Here is a 22,014-nt window from a genome sequence, read left to right on the forward strand (position 1 = left end):
ATGAAGGGCATCACAATCACTATACGGGGCCAAAAGTCACCAGCCCAACTCTTCTTTTCAGCAGTTCCCTTTGTAGTCAAACAAGTTACCAAATCCGGAGTTACCAAATCCGCAGAGTCCCTCTCAGTCTTTAAGAAAAGACTAAAGACCCAGCTTTTTAACAAACACCTCCACATTTGAAAAAGAATCTACGTTATGACCTCTATGTTTTGCCTCTGTGCACTGCCTGCTGGCACATATATCCTATCAGACTCAAACTTAGCTTGGCACTTACTTGAGTTGTTCTCTCCTAACTACATCCTTGCTTTTGTTGTATCAACACAACAACAGCTGAACGTCAATTTGGATAAAAACATCTGCTAAATGAAATGATAAATCTTAAACTTTAGAAAGAGTGCCTTCCTTGAATAAACCCAATTAGATCAGGGGATATAATGCATGGAAACACTTTTTCCAGATGTCAAGCAAAGCCCTTTTCCCAGAATCTTCTAAACTCCACTGAGAAGAGAGATTAAGATTCTGAGAATAGCTTGTCTTTGTATTTCTTTGGGTAGGAGATGTAATTCTATTCTTTGTAATAGTAAATACCCAATTACTTCTTAAATTGCTTTTCGAAATTAGGTAGATTATCACACCTTTAAAAATTGTCCATGAAATGTGAAGATGAGGATACTTTTTCAGTTATGAAAACCAACAGCATTCATTTGATTACTAAAAGGCTCAGTTTGTGAAAAGACAAATGGTCAAAGATTAGCATGGTGAACAATTGCGTTTTAAATTTAGTAAACACTCACTTCACAAGATCCAGAAAGGGTCAAACCACACAAAAAGAAACAGTTTCCATTTGAATTGCATTTTGTAATAGAGACATTTAAAGCAAATGGTCAGCAAATAGCACCAGTGGGTGGACTTTTTAAATCATAACCATAACCATTATAACTTGCAAAATGGATAGAAAATAGATTCACTCTTTCTTTTGTGAGCTTGAACTCAATGTAACCTCACTGACCTCAGCTCAGTTCAAATTAAATTGAATTCTTTATCGACCCATAGGGCAAACAATTTTTGGCTAACAAGAACATGGAAAACAATGTCCTCTCACCACTGACAATGAAAGGGGTTACCTGAGGTCATGACAGTAGTGAAAACTGCTTTATTTGCAACACTACACTACACATTACATTAAAAAACTGTTCCTCTTGAGGTGAACAGAAGCTAAATAAATCAAGTAAGAAGTGGAGATTATTGACATCAAAAAACTCTGGCTTCCTGAGGAAGATGCTTTTGTGTTCTTGGTATTTGTGTAATGACAACTGAACTGAAACTGATGAAACTGATGTGGTCATTTTAATCTTTGAACTTCACTGCCTTCTCAGTTGCCCATTGGCTCTTTTGAAGGTCAGGGATATGCTCAGATAGATCAGAGTAGACTGAAAATGACGTTGATTTACTGCAAAATATGACACAAAACAACTGTAAACACTACTACTACTACTGCAGACCTACTTCAGCCATATCTCAACTTTTGACGGACTACAGCACAATGTCATCCAGCAGCACCCTGTGGTATATATTGTATGTGTAAGCATATTCTTGGTAGATTACTTTGTGAATGCTATAATTCTGTACTGTACTGTAGTTTACCTCACAAACTTTTGTCATTGTGACAAAAGATAATATGATTACCACAGTAAAAACTTTCAAGAGTTGAAAAATCCTGCATTGTTATATTATAAACTGTGTGGCAACACACTCCCACCAACTCAGCCTCTTGTGCTGTTTATCACAGAGCTGTTTTTGGCCTGGACCCCTGCTAAAGCTACAGTAACAATAGTAGCTCTGTCAGACTGTACACATACTGTAGTGCGATGCTATACAATGGCCATCTAAGTTTAGCATGTTAGCATGCTAAAATGTGAATAAGCATTAAACACACAGTACAGTTAAGATTGATGGGAATTGTTTTGCAGATATTTTGTCATAAACAAAATCACTCAACAAATTAAAGTTTGCACTTGTGATGTAGAAGGCTGATTTATGCTTCTGCGTCGGACCAACGGCATAACTACGTGTAGCCCTCTGCGTCGACGCAGACCCCTACGCCGTAGCCTAACGTGCACCTCCAAAAAATCCTAAGTACGCGTCATGGCAACGCGCACCGCAAGGGCTGTGATTGGTCCGGTCAAAGCGTCAGTTCCTCTGGCAGTTGCTTTATTTATTAATAATGAACAAAAGGTGTGTGTCATTAGGTTTAATGCAATGGTGATGGTGAATGTCTGTATCTAGTTTACCGTCAAGTAGTTATTGAAATATTTCAGTCTTGACCAAAGTGACAGTCTGGATAACTTGGACAAGTACAGATGTGATGATTAGAGAGCATCTTTATTCTCACCCTCTTGGTGGTAAAAGAGAAGATGAACTGTACTATTAGACAGTGTGGTGAGGTAATTGGCTTTCTTCATAATGCATCCACTTTTCCTCATTCACTGTTGTCCCAGTTACTTCAGAATTAACACTTCAAATGCATCTCTCTCACACACAGTATGACTCACTGTATGACTCTCCTTGTGATGAGAAAAAGGACAATGTCTCTGACAACAATACTGCTTTATAATTGATAAAATACTGGGTTTTAATGAGGTATGAAGTTACCCACGGAGCAATTTACCAGCCTCAGCAAAGGAAGGGGAAAAGCAAAGTAGGCATAAAGAGAAAGAAACAGTGCATTAAGTCGGTTTGCTTGTTTGTTTCATACTGTATGACACAAAATTACTTGAATCGCTTTTCAGTATAACAGTCAGAGTTCATGGGTGGTCAAAGCAATATGTTACCATGGCATAATATAACAGCTGACAGAGAGATAACTTTATGAAATTCAAGTTTTAAGTTTAATGAGTTTTTCCTCCCCCAAATCCTTATTAACAGCTGCCTGACTGCTACTGCATAATGGTTTAGAAATCTCAGGATGGCCTGCAGTGCAGCCTCCCTTGGGCAGTTCAGGGTTCAGTGTCTTGCTTCAGAGCATTTCAGCTGTGGTGTTCACTGCTGATGTAGTACCACCACCCACAGAGTATACCTTGCTGTTGGTGATGGGGCACAAGTTTTTAGAACTTTTGCTATACCATGTCAATTTAAATGATCATTAAAAACTTAAAAATGTTGATAAAGAAAAGACTACTGGCTCCATCAAGGCCAATGCAGCAAAGGATACTGTCTGTGTATAGAGCAAAAATCCAGTTTAAACAAAAAACACGATGTTCTGCCAACACCAGGTTGCACACTTAAGTGCATTTAAAGTTATTCAATTTACTTATTTACTGCTAAGGGATACTTTTTAAAGGGTTTGTGGAAAAAAGATTATGAAATTAAGAAAACTTTATTATTGGTTAATAAATCAATCACTAAATGCTTCCTATTTACTTCCTATTTAGCGCCTTCATCAGGAGTACTCCTGCAATAGAGCTACAAATCAAAAGGAGTAATTTCAGATACCCCTGGTCCCAGACGACTTGTTCTGTAGACAGTGCTACATTACTCACAGTTTAAGCACTTCAACAGCTTTGTTTAGTATGAATCTCTCCAGGTTAAATCATCAGTACAAAAGATGGGCATCAGTGTTAGAAAATATCTTGTTCTTTGCTAAAAAAAAAAAAAAAAAAAAAGATGTGGGACATAAAATAATGGGGTAGAAGGTAACTATGGCTCAAGGTACTCAAGAAACGGTCAGTCACCAAGCTTAACATCCAGTTATTTGTCTTGCTAACACCAAGCACAAGCTAAAGTTTGTGGTGTTGAGAAAACTGATTTTACAAGTTAATTTGGTTTAAATTTCTGTGTCACTTTTTTGTGATTTTTATATAGACTGGCTGTCTCTGATGTACACAGAGGGTTCAGCTCCGCCCCTGCTGAGACAGAGCAGAGGATGAGAGGCTGTTACCCTATATAAAGTGTGCCTTATGTGTAAGTGGTGCCAAATATACTATATATATAAATCATTTCATTAGGGCCCGAGCACTTCACAGTGTGAAGGCGCTATTGTATTTGTAGGAAAAGCTCTGTATTTTTTTCTTTCAAAGCAAACGCATTTTTGAGGCTTACACATGCAACAAAACTCCCAGACATGGGAATATTTCAAGATTGAAGCCTTGCCTTCCAGATTGGTGTAGACAAATAACATTTGGTATGCATATGTATCATGACCAGATGCACAGAAAATGTCTGGAGCCATAACCAAAGTCCAGTCTTTCAAAGACTGAAAAAGACTATCAAATACTAAAATGAGTTTCATGGACTAAAACTAGGCAAAAATACTTTGGGTTTTCTTTAGACTAAAATCAGACTAAAATGCCAAGACTTTTAGTCGACTTAAATATGACAACAAGTATACAGTGGACTAAATATGACAAAAACTAATAAGAGCATTTGACACAGGACTAAGACTAAAACTAAATTAAAAAATAGCTGACAAAATTAATACTATTACCAAGGCGCTCTGTTTAATGATGTATTATTATTGAAGATGTATTATTATTGCACTGAATACATTTATTTTACTTTTGTATGTATGAATACTCCTTGTGCAAAAATGTAATAAAGTATATTTAAAAACTCAAGGTACAGCATATACTTTTTGAGCCCCTGGTACTCCATACTACTTGAAGCCACCCAGGTTGGAGAAAACAGCAATGTCGCTTTAGCGCAAATCACCAGCAGATAGCATAGGATAAATGATCGACATTGTTTGGCACTTGTTGTGGCACATAACACTGAGTCGGAATCATTCATGAAAGGACAACCTGCAGTCGTCTTTCTGTTCAAACATTAACCAACCAGTGCTATGAAGACATAGACAACATTTTAATCCATACTGGATCTTCCTTAGGTCAACATAAAGGCTCACACTGTCCTTTGCTTTCGCAGTAAATGATGAAAAGAGAAGTCATATTATATGGGCTTTGTCAATAGCTTTACAAAGCTGCAACACAGAAATAAAACCACAGTGGTAAGTGGTAAGTCGGTATAGACCTTTTCTCAAAGTTTAATGATTACATACAAGCAAAAGTGATTAGAAGAAAAGGGAAAGAAAAATACGAAATAGGATGAAAAAAGTACAAAGAGAACTGAACTGGGGGGAAATGTAGATATCGAGGGCTACTGCAAGACAATCTGTGTGCTTATTGGGGAATTGATTAATGGAACCTGCAAGAACATGGAAAAAGCAGAGGGTCCCCTGGCAATAGAGACACTTCTTATTCACTCACACAGTCATCAATGATTGTCAAGGAGGGGCTTAAATATGACTGGTGATGACTCTGTACACCATGTTACAGGAGAGAAAATCAATACTGAATGCACAACTCAGTGAGTTTCATTACTGCTTATCATGATCAATTTACGATTCTGGGTGCACTCCTCCACTCTTCCTTAGCTCTTCTTATGGATATCATGTTCCCGCTTGTTACAAATGAGGAAAAACATGCTGGATAGTGTACTCAAAATATTTTCTCCTGCTTGCAGCAAGTGATCATGATACACTGCTGTTCTCAGACACACTGGCTTGAAAGCGTCACTTGAAATGTTCATCACTCTGTGGGTTTCTGTATGCCAACATTTACTTGTCATACCCTGACAAGCTTTATTCAGTGAACAGAAAAAAACAGTTAGTCTTCTGCTAGAAGTCGGTTAAACTGCTCTCGTTAAACTGCAAAAATCTTATCTTATTTGGTTTGAAAATGAAATGTGCCTTTTCTCCTCTAATGCATCTTATCTAATTAGAACCTCAAACATGTGTTGAATACAGATGCATTCACAGTCTGTGGGTTCTTTGTTTGACACCTTAAATAGTTAGAGTGATCATTTTGGCAATCAGTCTTCCTGTTATACTTGTACAGCCTCCCGTCCGCAGTGTAGGCTCTTAGAATATGCATTATGTGAGTCGGATGCAGTATTTTCAACATAAGCACCTGCACATAGAGTTGCAAATAACGTAGCAACAATCTGCTGCCAGGATCAATCACACACTTGGGATGTTATGCAAATGTCATGTTTTAAGTGCTGTTGAGCATTTTAGGGATTGAGTGTCTTTCAGCTTCAGATTTTTCACTCTAAATACTGAGTATATGTATACATTGAAGTCAAAACAGAAATGTCTGAAGCCCCCAGCCAACCAGAGCCAACCATGCCCAAGCTGGGAACAGATGGCTGAAAGTTATGAGAGAGACCATCATATTTAAGTTTTTTCTGTGGCTTATCATGATCTCAGTTAACAGTGAGTGGGGGATTTGTGTACACTTCAGCATGCTATCTCAGCGGTGGTAACAAGCTCGCTCATGGGAATGTCTTCCTTGAAAGACTCCTTTAGAGCAATTCCATATCTAGCTAACGTTTTATTCCCAGGTGTTTGCAGGTATGTTACAGGGTTGTGGGGTAGGAGGAGATGAGTGCATATTTATGCTTGTTTATCCCACAATACACTCAAGAATGTTTATACAAGGAACATGTATGTTACCTGAGAATGCTGTATGTGCCAGACACACATACAGTTTACTGTAATAAATACTGTTGAACAAAGCAGTGTTGAGACAGAACCATTTCTAAGAAATAGAAAACAGAGCAGATGGATGTAGGGTAATATCCCATTAAGTGAGTGTTCATAGCAGACCAAGGACACTTTTCATGCCAGAATATTCTACCCTGCCCTTGATAACATGCTAAGTGAGCCAAACAAACAATTCTCAAAAACAAATTGTGAAATACTGATGGGTATCCAAGCCTTAAATCCTGCAAGTGCTACATTTTGCCAAGAGGAGGCTCTATTTTCATTTGGCTCTATTTATGAATTTAACATAGAGGAGCTCAGACATGAGGTTTGCCAAATGAAAAGAATCCTAGAGAGGAAAGGTAAATCTGGCATACAGAAGACCTCTAGCATAATAAATCTCACCACGATCATTGAACTATTTAGAGAGGTATTCTATGAGCTCTTCAGATTATGCAAAATTTCCATTACTATACCTGTGAGTACTGCTGCCTGTGAACACAGCTTTTGCATGCTCAAACTAGTCACAACTTGTCTGAGATGTACCATAGATAATGATAAAACAAGCAGTCTGGGTATTGTCAGTGTGGACTCTAGATGAGAAAAAGTCACTGGACTTAGATGATTTTGTGATTAAAAAACTCAAACAACATAAACTAAGCTGCATTTGTGCTCTCAGAACAGTAGTAATGCTCTGTAGAGACACTTAATTTTGATCCTATAGTGTAACCATCTTTGTTACTTTCTAGTAAGTTGCATTTTTATGTTCATATTATATTATGTTCAACTACCAGTCACTTTAACTATGTTTTATTTGTATATGATGTTTTAGCTTGTTTTAAATTAGATTTAATTTATTTTAGTATCTGAGACCTGAGCACTATATCTCGCTCACATGTCTGACATGATGACGCATCTTGAATCTTGAATCTTGAATATACAGTATTAGTGGTTTCTGTGCCAGTGCAACCCCAAAATTACCACTGGTCCCATACTCGTCATCCCATTACAACCTGCCTGGCTCCACCACTGTGTAGGTATTGTACTCTTGTCTGCCTCAAAGTTACCTGAACAGTGTTTGTTTTTCAGTGAGTTAAGGACATATTTGTTTGCTCTGACATCAGCCTCAATCTGCAGGCCATACTCAGTATCTGTCCCATCACTGGTAATTTCGCACAAGCAACACAACTTCTTTTTCAAAACAGAGAAATAATTTATAATCCTTCAGTTGTCAGTGCAGAGTTCAAATCCATTCATTAGAGATGGAATTTGTTCTACATAAGCTCCATCAGTTGGGGTGGGGTGTGTATGTGAGTGTCCTCAGTGGTGAATGGTTGCATCTGAAGCCATAATGGCCTCCGTGCTGTGCTGCTGAGAGCTCTGCTGTGCAGTAGGAAAGACACATACCTAACTTGTTCAATTGCAAGCTTTAGAGCCCTGTTCATGCTGATAGAGACTGAAAAGGCAGCATAAAAGCCTCCCAGATGCCTCTGGCAAAGGCATTAACTCCACATGAAATGCATTTGTTTCACATGGCTCCAAGGTAAATGCCTTCTGATTTGAAGATCAACCATTTAAGGCACAGTTTAACAGCATATACCAGGATATCATTTTGAGGAAACCCATTGAAAATGTCAGATATTTTAGATGTAATATCATCATATTGCCTGTGTTTTCTATTCAATACAGTAAGCTGTAAGCGTGCAACCAAGAATCAATAGGCAGCAATTGTTTATTGTCCCTTTAGAGACCAATACTGAAAATAGCTTCTGTCCATCAACTTTGATAATCCTGCTCAGTAACTGCTCTGTACCCTCTCTGCAAATTCAGGTTGTATAATCAATAGAGCCACAGAGCAACTTGTAAGCATGAAAAAATCAATGACACCAGAGATGTGGGAAAATGCAGAAAATAAGGCCTTTTTCTCCTATTTTGCTAATAATGGTGTTGTTGAACTGACAGAGGAATCCTTTGCTGTATTTTTCTTTTATTCTCCCCTCATTAATTCTCATGCCTTGCCTTATCTCCCTTCTTTTTAACAATCCAGAATTGGAGCCACCTTGCTGAGAGTTTCATCTTGCTTCTGCATGTGGGAGTGAAATCGAGATTGACTTTTTTTGTACAGCAATAGTGATTTGATATGATCCGATGTTGAAAGAAGCGTTGGGTCTCTTCAAAGTGATCTTAAACAGGCATTTTTGTGTTTTGCCGTTTAAATACATATTTTTTATTCACATATTTACAGAGATGATTAAAGCTGCTCTTGTGGCTCCTTGTGATCTATAATCCTTTCTAGAGTATAACCACTATTGACCCTGACAATAAGGTTAAGTGATAGATCTATTCAAGATTATGTGTGCATTATTAATCATGTTCCTCAAAGGTCAAATCTTTGGTTCAAATGACAAGAAAAACTTATTAAAAATGCAAAGGAAGAATTCCATACATAATGCTGTGTACTCCTGGTGATATTTATTTACAACTTCAATTAAAGTCATCTCACTAAACATTTACTGTGTTATTGCGCGCCAACAAGGCAGTTACACAAGTATCACATGGATTTTAATATTGGTAAGCAGCATCAAATGGGACTGACAACGTGATGCAGTTTAATAGATGTCATTTTTGCAAAAAGCTGGAAAAAATGCCTAAAAAGGATTATATTTAAGGATGAAGAAGACTGGGTGCAATTTGATGCTCATAGATAAAAACACAAACTAAAGACTTCAGAAATGACCAGTTAATTGTATTGATATGCAAGGCTGGATTAGTTACTCTAGGGGCCCCTGAAGCTCATGCTCATTCTGCTATAGTTGATCATTTCTCCAACAGACTCGTTGATACAAACAAAGCAACCCATAATGTAAACCAATCATCATTTGCCCATCTATCAAATTGACAAGTAAAACAGACTTTTTAACTCTATATTTTGGTTTTAGCATACTAGGTTTCCGACAGCAACGATAACTATCAACATCAAAAGAATGGGTCAACCCTTTTGTCATATTTCTGTGGAGTCTCCCATCATTGAGGGCCCCTTTCTACTCAAGGGCCCTAGGGCACTTGAGCAGATTGCCTGTATGGTAGATTCGGCTATGTCAATATGTCAACAGAAGATCTTCCTTTGTGAATGTCACCAAGCCCTGAACAACGGAAGAAAAGTAATATAGAGTAATGCATTACATTTCCTGTTTTTCCACAACTATAATGGGTTTACATTCAAAGAAAGCCAAAAGATTCCCCTGGCCTGGTGGAAGAAGTAATCTCATGCTCTGAAGAGCCCTTCAGTCTGATCACTGTAGTGCTACAATAGATGAGTGAAATATCAAAGGGAAAACCTGAATAAAAGAGTGGAGTAACATTAAATCAAATGCGTATGCTTCCGTGCAACAGGGCTCATTGAATGGTTTGATTAGTATGTAATAAATCAAATGCAAGGGTCTTTACAATCAGTTCTCAGCCTGGTTCAATGCCTATGGCACATTATGGACCGACATGTAATACAATGCTCTCCACCATCATCTTCATAAAGCCAAATATAACTTTCATCTTCAATCTGTTTAGTGATATCTGTAATTCTCTGTGATGCTTAATGTCCTTTTGTTATGTCTGGCTATTGTGTGTCTTTCTATCTGCTGTACTCAGGTCTCTCTTGCAAAACAGATCTTGATCTCAATGAGATTACCTGATTAAATTAAGGTATACATGAGGGAATATCTTGTGGAGGAATGGTTGTCATCCCTCTAATACAGTTCCACAGACTTGGCAAGGAGTACTGTAGCTGTTCTGGAGGTTTGTGGTGGCCTTACAATGCAATGTGTGTGTGCACTGCATTAGCCAGTGCATTAAGACCTCATTGAAACTCCAATGTTAATTCTTCAATTTAAAGTACAGCATTTGTTTTTAACAGCGGGTAGCACTATCACACTCAAGTTATTTGCTGTGAGTAACTTAAGTCAGAAGCAGGTTTTTCAGTGTTTGAAGTTTGGCTTTCAGACTTGCCTCCTAAAATAAACACCTTCTGAATAAATTGAAATCTTTTCTGTGTGGTCTTTGGATAGTCCAAATTCAGAGCTTAGATTAAGCCAAATAAGAGATATACAGTGTTTGGCAGATCACACAGATTTTCTGGGAGGTGTTAATCACCTGCTGCAGAGCCATCCAGTCCGGGGCCACGCACATCACTTGCTAATCCTCTATAAAAGATGACAAAAACTTGGCAGGATTTGGGTATTTCTTCTTTAGTTTCCTTAAGAAGCACAGCCATTTCTGAGCCTTCTTTAACCATATATGTGATATCCATGATAGGTCCTCCGTGATTCTGATTCCCAGGAATCTAAAACTTCTCACCCACTCCGCCTCAGTTCCACTGATAGGAAAGGGTGAATGTCACTACCTCCTTTTTCCTAAAATCAATGATCAGCTCCTTGGTTTTGCAGCTCATTCTTGAATCTATATGATCAAATATTCAAACATAAGAATCCATGTTTCGTGTGTAATTTTATACACATTTCCCTAAAATCTATCATGAGTATCTTTGGTTCTGAAGGTTTGAAGCTGTCCCACTATAGCCTTGGTGGCACTGTTTTTAGGAACAGTTTTCCCTGTTCTGACTTTTTGGTTGTAAATTCAAAGAGTTACCTATAAATGAGACCAGGGTTATGACTTTAATCAAAAGGGTTGAAGCACAGGCACCTTTTTTTATTGTGGATTCATTATTTTCAGGCTTTTGCATAAAAATAGGGTTGTCTGGTAAGTTTAAACATCCATAATTCCATGATGGCTGCAAAAACCTCATATTATCAAAATGCAATTTGACCAAAAGCTCCAGAACCGTTACTACATGGATTTTGTTGTGAAATTGTTTTGGCAATGGTTAATCAACTTTCCCATATTTTTGTTTTCCCCCCTTGTCTCTTAAATAACTACAACCACATTTAGCAAAGTGATCACCAGATATCATATCAGGTCCATAATCACATCCATACTGATATGTGCACTCTTTCCATGAGATGTGGCAATATTTACTAAATCTATATTTGAATAATTTAAGCACATTGCAAGCAATATGCAAGGCCACATAGTCACACCAGTGTCGGTCTGCAGACACTAGTGTATCTAATTAGCACTGCATAGACTCATTGTTTGATGGGCAACATAGTTCACTTACATGCATCAAGTTGATCAGTTGATGCAAATACATGGAATTGCTTTTGATTCATTGTCATTTAATTATCTATTTTTGATTTGGTGATAAATGGTTTGTTGTGCTGTCACAGACACAGTGTGCAATTAGGGATTTGTTTTTCCATGACATCTGACATCTGTAACAAAGAGTAACAAAGTACTCGATCTACTAAGGATTTATTTTGCTCAAGGACACTTTGGTGAGCATTCATGTCAGCCGTCACAGTGGATGAAAATGCAACCTCTCACAAAGCCTCTCTTGACGCTGAGTTATGAGCTTAAGTGAACGTGCATATTGTGTGTTGGCCTCAGAGGTGCTTCATTATAATGAAGTCGATAAAGGTTTCCTTGATTAGTCACTCACTATTTACGGATCCCAATTTCTGAATCCAATTTGTGACTCTGTCAGCAGTCTCTCACGGACGCTCTGCCTCTCCTGTCTGAATTTTACAGCTGCTCTTGTCTATAAATGGATATAACAACTTCAGCGTGACTGAATGAATCAAGTTAAAGAGCCGTCATTCTACATCATTTCAATTACACTTGGAGGTCACTGAATGTAAACAAGGCATGGACCTGCCCTACTCCATCTCATGTTTATGAAAATGCATCATGGGGCTTCACACCAAGTGCATACATCATGTGACAAGGTTTTCTCAGAGGTACTTATAGCCCTGCCATCAACTACTTTGTGTGTGGATTGAAAAATGTGTGTGTTTGTGTATATTACAGCGATAAGCAAGGAGCATGCATATGTTTGTGGTTTATAGGAGGTTGGTTTATTCTCTGAGGTGTTATTTGTGAAGAGGTTAAATCCATGGATATCACAAAAAAGAAAATATATGACTCTTTGGATGTCTGTTTGTCACTTCATCAACGTCAAGGCTGAAAATGAGAAAATGCTCTGTCAGTGGCCCATAAAAACAAATAGTGTCTTTTTCTGTATGGGAAAGCAGAGCAGGGCATTCAATGTACATCAGTAGCATAAAACCTAAATATATAGTACATATTTTCACAATTCCGAGGGGATGAATGAAAACGATTTATCTGAGTGTTGTGGCAGTCTGAGGACAAATCATTTTACTTTTACTACATACATGTACATGTGGCAGTTTTGTTGTATCAAAGCTATTAATTTAGGGATGTCAGCACTTCTTAGTCAGGTCTATATTCTTTGGATTTTTCTCAGAGGTATTATAGGTTTGACCAAACTTCAGCTCTATCTCTTTCTCTACCTCTTCATATTTTTCTTTCTCAAAGCCAGCTATTGAAATTTAGAATAAATTTGTTCCCATTCAAGGGTGACATGGGCAGAGGCTGGAAAACTTTTATACTAACTGTTCAAAGAGGGAGTTAGCTCATCTGTAGCACTTCTGTCTAGACCCACATATCAAAATGTAGCAAGTTTTCATCAGGAATAAATTGGATAATCTATGTTTTACCACTGTGCACACTGACGTGTCCCTGTGCTTTAATCTGATTTCAAAGCTATCTTTGGCTCAATAATGACTCAACAGCATAAGCTTGAGACAGACTCACTTAGAAATTAGACATTACTGAAACATCAAATAACAGCTTAAGAAAAGTAATCAGCTCATCCTGGCATGTAGGAAAGCCTTTTTATCATTCTCATTACTCACACACTTTGTATCTTGAATGCACACAGTGGTGAAACATCAGTTATCAGAAGATTACTGTAATGTAATTTTTCCAGGTGTGTCACAACAACAAAACTAGCCCAAAGAGAAGTTTAGCGAAAGAAGTTTAGCGTGGATAAATATAAAAAGAAGTGAGTCTTGAACCTGCATTAACTGATTTTTTGGCCACCTGATGGCAGCAGAAACTGATTGTCAATACAACACTGATGTATCCTCACTTTTTAAGCTGATATGGTGTCAGCTACTTCTTTACATATCCAGCAGTTAAAGGTACTTTGTCACACATGCAGTTGTACAGTGAAATTTGGAGCAACATTAGCATTTGGAGTCATTTCTTTGTCTACCTGATCCATTTAAGGCCAATATTCACTCACTATTGTTTTGCATTCCTATCTACTCCTGAAAAGAAACTAGCTATTCAGCTGCTAAATGAGCAACACCTGACATTACACATTGTCATTTGATATGTCATAAAATATAGCAATAGCTGTGTTATTGTAGAATGAAAATAAGCATTTTGTTTTTGAAATAAGTACATCTATGGTTTATTTGATTGAGTTGTAATATCCAAAAAGTCATTTGAACTGAGGTGAAAAATGTCCTAATGTTTAATTTTTTTTTTAATTAAAAAAACACAACAGCTGCAGTATCATCAGTTTGTTTCCAGACACAAAAAGTGTGGAAAATTCATGTATTTAAATCTCATGTATTTAAATCTCATGAATTTACAAAATACCACATTATGTCTCCCACACAGGTGAGCACTCCCTTCCTGCTACTGCACACCAAATACTCAGAAAGAGGAGGACGATGTCTAATTGTTGAAGCCCATAATAAGCCAGGCATGCAGGAACCGGTTCACATCATCATGGTCTTTTCAATTTGTCTCAGATGGTGTGATTAGAGGGCAATCTACTGAAGGCAGCATCATCCATAATTCATTTTTGGAGCCGTCCAAGTGATTTCCCCATCTGTTTGCTGTATACCTGACGTCTCTTCTTACCAGGTAGAGAGGCACCCACCTAATCCTCGTTGGGCCCACTTTTGGGGACAGCATCTGTGTTTATAGTATATCTATGAAACAGAGACAAACATAGAAATTATAGGATGTGTTGCCAGCTTTAGTAACACAAGAAATCCTACATACACCATATGTTTTAATCAAGAAGATAACCAATGTGTTGCCTCAAACGGAGTCACTCAAAATGAGAAATTCCATATGACACAAATACAATGCACGTACAACCACAACTAATCACTTTAACACATTTCAAGATTCTTAGAGAAGTGTTAAGGCAGGCATGAAGAAGTTGTTGTTAAAAGGACATTTCAGCATTTGTCTCAGTATCAGAATCCAACAAACAGCAGCTACATAATGGGTCTGAAGCTTTCATGCTTTGATAAATTATATGAAAAAATATTTTTCCCCCCACACATGGCCTATAATGGTAAAATGAGATTAGAAATTCCACACAACAAATACAATGCCCACACCCATGCAGCTAATCATTTTTATACAGCACAAGATGCTGGGAGGAAGTGTTAAGGCAGGTACATGAAGGAGGTTGTTAAAGGACATCTTCAGCATTTGTCTCAGTATCAGAGCCAACAAACATCAGCTGCATGGAGGGGCTGAAGCTGTCATGCTCTGGTAAATTACACAAAAAAACCCCAGAAAAATCTTCCCCACAGTCTATAATGCTGAAATGAGATTAGAAAGAAGGCAAAAAGGGAAGGGGGAGGTGACCTTCTTAAAAAGTAAAAAGCTAATTGGCACAACATTCTGTTACACAAGGGTTTATGAGTCAGCAGATAATCTGCCAAGTGATCTCAACAAGGGTTTACACACACAAAGTTTTAGAAAAGCTGGGAACCACTGACCTTCACAATTCATGTTTATCCCCATGGAGTCAATTCAGTACAAGTCAAAGTAGATCGCTCACTTGACATGATTATTTTCTCAGCTTACATGTTAATGAAATGCTTGGACATTAAATATGTGGCAAAACATGTGTTGGATAAATGCCTATTTTTAAATCCAGTTTATAAATGCATTTTAGTTGAGGAGGCTATATATTGTTATATCTGTGACAGAATTAGACAAAGGAACAGCATTATAAGAGGGAGGAAGCCATTTGGACACCTACTTAGTGAATTTAGGAGTGCAGTTTTCTCAGTTACTGGCTCTTGTGTTTCAACAGCAGCGTTGAGATCAGTGGCCATTCTCACTCATTTCTGTTTCCTATTATGATCCATCATTCATTTTGCACAAATCACACTTTACCGCAATAATTTATCATTTTGAGCCTGCCCATATTTTTCATGGATTGCACTAAAATTAAATGACTCTTGGCTTTTTACTCACAAACCTCTTATTGCACTTACAGCAACGCAAGGAGTTCATTTGTTGTGTCAATTCTCCACTGCTGTTTGTCTCTGCTGCGCTGCACACACACACAGCACAGGCCTGCAGTCTGTTTTCCCACGCTTCCCATTTCTCCATCAGCTCCCTGTTTATGTTGCTAGCTAACCTTGGTGTATACTGCAGGAGGGATGTTCACATTACACACGCCCTTATCCTCGATATATTTAACACATTAAAAACAGCCCATTATTACACCCTTAAAATCAAGAGGGCGTCGTGACCCCCAGTGGATCCCCTGGTTGGGAATCATGTTTTAGAACATCTAATGCTACGTTCACACTGCAGTAAAGTGACCTGAATCCGATTTGTTCGCTCAAATGTGACCCATATCTGATTGTTTCTGACAATGAACAGCACAAGTTGCATTGAATCTGACATTTCCAAATCTGAGGCCACTTTCAAATGTGGATCGGATTTTTTGAATGCGACCGCAATCTGAACAGTCAGGCCGCATTTAATGCGGCTTTGACGTTATTCTGGAGCAACACACAGCTAATGCTCTGCATAAAGACATCTTTGAAGTATTAATTCTACTTTTTAAAACATCACCTGTTCACAAGTTTGCCGGCTGCCACCACACGGTTTTTAACATTAGACCATACTGTAAATGAGACTACCAGTAACTTCACCAGCTGCTGCTGTTGCCATGTTCACTTCGGTAAACACCGTTCTGTGCGTGACGTCATTAATGATCAATTGAGCATGCTGGTCACTTCAGGAGCGTGAACTGTTCACATTGCAGTCCACATTTAAAAGTGTAATATGAACAGCCCAAAAAAAAAAGCGCGCAATAAAGCTGCAGTTGGTAACTTTTTTGCAATCAGATATTTTATTGACACAGAATTCACAACCAGGAAAAAGGCACATTTAAATTGAACAGAAATGAGTATTAAACTTAAATCCTATAACCACATAATAGAATAATCATAATACCAATTATTACAGATAGTTGCCATGAGCTACATATGCAAGTTGGTAACTTTGAGGAGAGGACTTCAAATTTGAAGTACAACTGTCAGATCCCTCCCCCTCCGCTGCACTCCTGCTCTGCCTCCAAAGTCCCTCCCCCAGAGGAGGCTGATGTGTGCGAGACGGCACACAACCATGGATGTGCACGTGATCAGTAATACATGAACTACACTCCACACAGCTAGATATAAAACGCTTTACAGTGACTTTCACATGGCTATACCTTACCTAGAAACTCAGAGATATGAGCTTGACCGAGCTAAGGAGGAAGGGGGAGGGGGCTGTGTGTGAGCAGTGATTGACAGCTGTCAGACACAATCCTGGATCTGATTGGTTCCGTTTGTCCTGTCGCGGTGGATTCTGGCAATTTGCAGTAGGAGCAGTAAGTGGGGCTAAATGAGCCTGTTTTGTTTACACCGATTACTAGTTTCATGTAATGCTGTCTTTACATAGTGACAGTCTTAGCAAATATGACAAGTTATTTATAAGAGTTACCAACTGCAGCTTTAAAGGCATGCAGTGTGAATGTAGCCTATGTGTTTTGCAATCTTGCCCTTTACCTTCTTTTCTGCCTGCTTCACTGCTGTCTCTCTTTTAGTAGACCTTAGCCTTCTCTTTTTTCAGGGTGGCTGGTACTTCTAGCTGACCTTGAGTGTGAAACAAACACCCCAGAAAGGCAAACTGAATGTTTATCAACCAAGTGCAAGCTGTAACAAAACAAAACTTTGAATGTACTGTAAAATCTCAAAATGTAGTAATTTAGGTCTAAAGCCAACTTCTTTTAGGACGTGATTAAAGAATAATTCAAGAGCCAGTACAGAGCATTCCTGATGCACAGCCAGTAAACAACAATCTACTACAGATGAACCTCTCTAAAAACACTAGTTAAAAATACTACAGTTCTAAGAATGACATTCTACTCAAAAAAGTATAGACTTCCATTAAGAGCTATAATTTAAGAATCTTTATGTTTGAAGCTTCAACTTAAGGCACAACATGTCCCTGACTCAACTCAGTAGTCAGATCCGTAAAGGTTGTCTCATCAATAGATGATCAGTTTCGGGATAAAAGAGCTCATCACTGCTGAGTAAGAACTGTTGTTGCTAAATTGAAGCATTATGATTTGAGTTCATCTGTTCAAAAACTTCACTGTGTAAACACTACAAGTCAGGTTGGCAGGAGTGCAACATTAAAACCTCATCCAACCATTAACACTCTGGAGTATCACCTTGCGAGTGGGCTTCAGAGCAGCTGGGACAACCATGCGCTTCCTCTGTAGAACAAAAATCAGATAAAACAGCAGGTCTAAATCATGGTGGTACTGCATGTCAGTTATTTTTTCTTTTCAGCGTGGGGTGGGGGGGATACCATCAAACACCTTCAGCCTCTCCAGAGCAGCCTGTCCCCTCTTGGTTTTGTGGGGCAGCATTCCTGGTTAGGAGAGGAGATTCTGTTAAGTTTCATACATATTCAAATAACCACCAGCAGCTTTATCAAATCTTCATTTGCCCAAGCACAACATCCTTAACTCCACTCAGTAGTCAGATCCGTAAAGGTTGTCTCATCAATAGATGATCAGCTTCGGGATAAAAGAGCTCATCATTGTCAAGCAAGGAACTTGTGTTGGGTCAAATGAAAAAGCAACAGGATTATAAACATGTGAACAGCCTCCGAAACATTTAAGTAAATTGTATAACAAATGTACACCTCCCGTTAAAGTCAATCAGATCAATGCTTTTTATCAGCCTACACTTATGAAGACCTGAACTGAGCTCAGAAAATTATAGTGAGGCTATACATCAGTTTAATGCAAGGTAAAGTCATGTATTGTTCATTGGTGTTCGAGAAATAATCTGGCTGCATCCTCCGTGTAAGGACATCTTGTTTTGTGCATGTGTAGAGTTGTACTACATTCTCACCTCTGACAGTCCTCCAGAAGATCCTGCTGGGATCTCTGGAGTGGTACGGTCCACGAGAGGGATTGGTGTTCATCCTCTTGTGCAGGAAAGCCAGGTACTTCACTGTAAAAGGAGCACATTACACTGAAAGCATTTACCTACTCAACCAAGGGGAGTAGGTACTCAGACAGTTTTAAGCAACACTGCAGTTTCAGACTTTAAATGTGCTGCATGTTATTATAAGACAATGCTGGCATGGCCTCAACAAATTCACATTTTAGAACTATTCTTTACTTTAATACATACCGCAAATACTAGCAAAAACATTTTAGTACATAATGATGTTGTCTCAGATGGTAGTGCATGTGAAGTATTCTCATGGTCAGTGAAACTCAAATACACGTGATGAAGCATCACAGACAACAAGCACATCACAAAAGGCCCTTCATAACCACCCACACAGGTGTTTTCACTTATTCTGGCTAATTATACCTCTGCTCAGGTAAAAGTTTGGGAAGAGCTATGCTGGAGATACATTTCACTGAACTTCATGACACAATAAATAGTGAGGTGTGTAGGTGGTTTAAGATGAACATACCATTAACGTTCGTTGCGGAAATATCACATCTCACCACCACTTTGTGTCCTGAAAATATAAGCATTGAAACATACAAAGAGTTCTAAGCAATAATCAGCATCACATCTCAGATGGTAGTGCATGTAAGGTATTCTCATGGTCACTGAAAACTCACTCAAAACATTTGATATGTACTGATCACTGCATACCACAGACACCACATAAGACCCATTCTGGACATGCTCCAACCCAGACATCTAACCATCACAATTTGGCCCTTGTCAAAGTCGCTCTGAGCCTTATGCTTGCCCATTTTTCCTGCTTCCAACACATCAACCTTGAGAGCTGACTGTTCACTTGATGCCTAATATATCCCACCCCTTAACAGGTGCCAGTGCAACCAGATAATCAGTGTTATTCACTTCACCTGTCAGTGGTTTGAATGTTGTGGCTAATCAGTGTACATTAAAGATCATTCTGATGTAAAAAGATGATTCAAAGGGGGAAAAACATTTTTGTTCCACAAAATTGATTACCTACTCTTATATTTTCTGACTTTCCCCCAATCTTATTGCTTATTTCTTGTGAAGTACACTGAATTAATTATTTTCCCTGCTCATGTCTTGAAAAGGGAAGTAAGAAAGAAAAACCACTCTGAGGTCACAGGCCAGAGATGTTGGCTGCATAGACTGTATAGAAATAATGGACATAGCCACCATGACATCACCCATTGGTTTATGGACTCTCATTTTTAAGCCATGAGTTTGGCATTTTGTCTGTTGCCATCTTGATTTTTATGACCAGAAGTGATGAGAAGTGACCATATTTGGAAAAGAGCATAGAGCTGAGGAGGGTTAGGGTTAGAGTCCAAATCAAGCAGCAAGCTCTGAGTCTGAAAGGTGAAGCCAATGCAGAAGTGCCTTAACCCTGCATTCTCTCCAATGGCCAATAGGGGGCAGCTCCATTAGTTTAAAAAAAAGGTCCATTTGTATAGAGGTCTGTGGGAAAATGACCCTACTTCTCACTTGGCCCCATTTAGAGTAAAATAGATGACAAAGCAGGGTATACTTTAGGGTGAGATGCTGTAGTTGGAGCATAGACTGTATGAAAATAATGGATGTAGCCACTGTGATGTTTCCCAGAGGTTTGTGTACTGTACTCTCATTTTGAAGCCTCAAGTTTGGCATTTTCACTCACATCATCTTGGTTTTTTGGAGCCAGAAGTGAGGAGAAGTGACCATATCTGAACAAGAGTATGGAGCGGGGGAGGAACTTGTTTGGGAACCACCGCCCTACACAATTAATGTTCTTGTACTACAGAGTCAATTCATTGCTTAAATTTAAATGTATGTTTTATTGTTTGCTGCCATTGGGTACAAAGTATTTTACCATGTCAACAATCTCTCACCAGCTCCTTTAAATCCACTTCAAGCTAAAGTCAGATTTTTTCATATGCTGGAACAGAAATGACTGATGAAATGAGAACAAGGTTTTAAAAAATACATTTAATCTCACTACTGTTGAAAGGACTGCTTCACTTGGTTTGTAATAACCTCAGAGTCTGTCCTATTTAACCACAGTAAACTCAACAAAAGGGCACTGAAGGCTGCCCAGTGCTTCCCAGGGGATTCAGCGGTTGCAGTACAAAGGTGCAGTGAAATTGCTGTGATTATTTCAAGCTGTATGAGATGTATTGCACCTAAAAAAAAGTCCAATAACAAAGTCCTGTGGAGTATGATTACTGCCGAAACAGAAGTAGTGGGAATCACTTACTTTAGGGTAATGTTTTGAAGCAATATTATTGTACACATGGTAAAACACTTCGGTTAAAAGCTTGCAAAGTCAATTCCAGCAGCATTTTATATTTAACTTTTCAACTAAATTTCTATCAAATTCAATCTGAATATTGGAAGACTGACATTAAGACTTTTTATAACAAATTCTCGAAATGTTGCATCATATTTAAGAGTAAGTATTTTAAAAGTACACACCGTCTGACATTTGGAAAAAAGGAAGATATTTCTTTTAATGCCTGTATGGACAGCCTTCTTCAGCTCAACTCTTCGATTAAACTGAGACTTTTAATTTGAAAGTATATTTCCCTTGTTTTTGCAGAACTTTGGTTTGTTTAATAGTTAACTCTACTCTGAATTGATACCTTTAATAAAACCTACATGTAGTTTTGACTATTGCTTTGCATGATCCCACCACATGAAGCTAAGTATGACACTGCCCTCTGCTGGTGTAAAGGTTGAACTGCAATTAGAAAACAATTCGATTTGAAGTTCAACTCTGCACCTGGTTTTGATTCATTTATGCACCTCAACAAATGATTACACTGTGGTTGGTAGATATTAGTGAATGCCACAGTGGTGCAGTGATGATCTTGTCTGCTGTCTTGTCACCTGTGAAATAAAAATGTTGAATAAAACACTGTAGCAACTTTGTAATTATTGTAGTAAAGGAATCAAACTACACTGAAAAAGTCCAATTTTTTCAAGTTTTGCTACAGCTGTAACAGATTGTGATACAAATGGAAAACTAAATGGTGCAGATGGTGAATATAAAGAGAAAAAGGTTGAAATGACAAATGTGTAACATGGACTTAAAACTGGTGGATTGTAACCTATGCTGTTCTGAGCCTGAGCTATTTACCTGAGCAAGTGTCATGTAACTCAAATGTTTGGCCCTGCAGCTTGGAATGATTTATTATTGGATGATTATGAGCTTAGAGTTCATCATACTGTAGATAATGATTTAGT

General features: G+C 38.3%; 4 non-coding genes across 4 annotated transcripts; all 4 read right to left on the minus strand.

Moving 5' to 3' along the window:
- Positions 1 to 17,786: 17,786 nt before the first annotated feature.
- Positions 17,787 to 17,863, minus strand: LOC128376081 (small nucleolar RNA SNORD50). Its single transcript, XR_008323233.1, has one exon. It is a non-coding gene; the product is annotated as a small nucleolar RNA SNORD50 (small nucleolar RNA).
- Positions 17,864 to 18,308: 445 nt separating this feature from the next.
- Positions 18,309 to 18,385, minus strand: LOC128376082 (small nucleolar RNA SNORD50). The gene has a single exon (XR_008323234.1). It is a non-coding gene; the product is annotated as a small nucleolar RNA SNORD50 (small nucleolar RNA).
- A 633-nt stretch (positions 18,386 to 19,018) lies between these two features.
- Positions 19,019 to 19,099, minus strand: LOC128376073 (small nucleolar RNA Z195/SNORD33/SNORD32 family). Its single transcript, XR_008323225.1, has one exon. It is a non-coding gene; the product is annotated as a small nucleolar RNA Z195/SNORD33/SNORD32 family (small nucleolar RNA).
- A 274-nt stretch (positions 19,100 to 19,373) lies between these two features.
- LOC128376077 (small nucleolar RNA Z195/SNORD33/SNORD32 family) lies at positions 19,374 to 19,460 on the minus strand. Its single transcript, XR_008323229.1, has one exon. It is a non-coding gene; the product is annotated as a small nucleolar RNA Z195/SNORD33/SNORD32 family (small nucleolar RNA).
- Positions 19,461 to 22,014: the final 2,554 nt, after the last annotated feature.

This window comes from Scomber japonicus, chromosome 16 (genome assembly GCF_027409825.1).
Source record: "Scomber japonicus isolate fScoJap1 chromosome 16, fScoJap1.pri, whole genome shotgun sequence".
Lineage (NCBI taxonomy): Eukaryota > Metazoa > Chordata > Actinopteri > Scombriformes > Scombridae > Scomber > Scomber japonicus.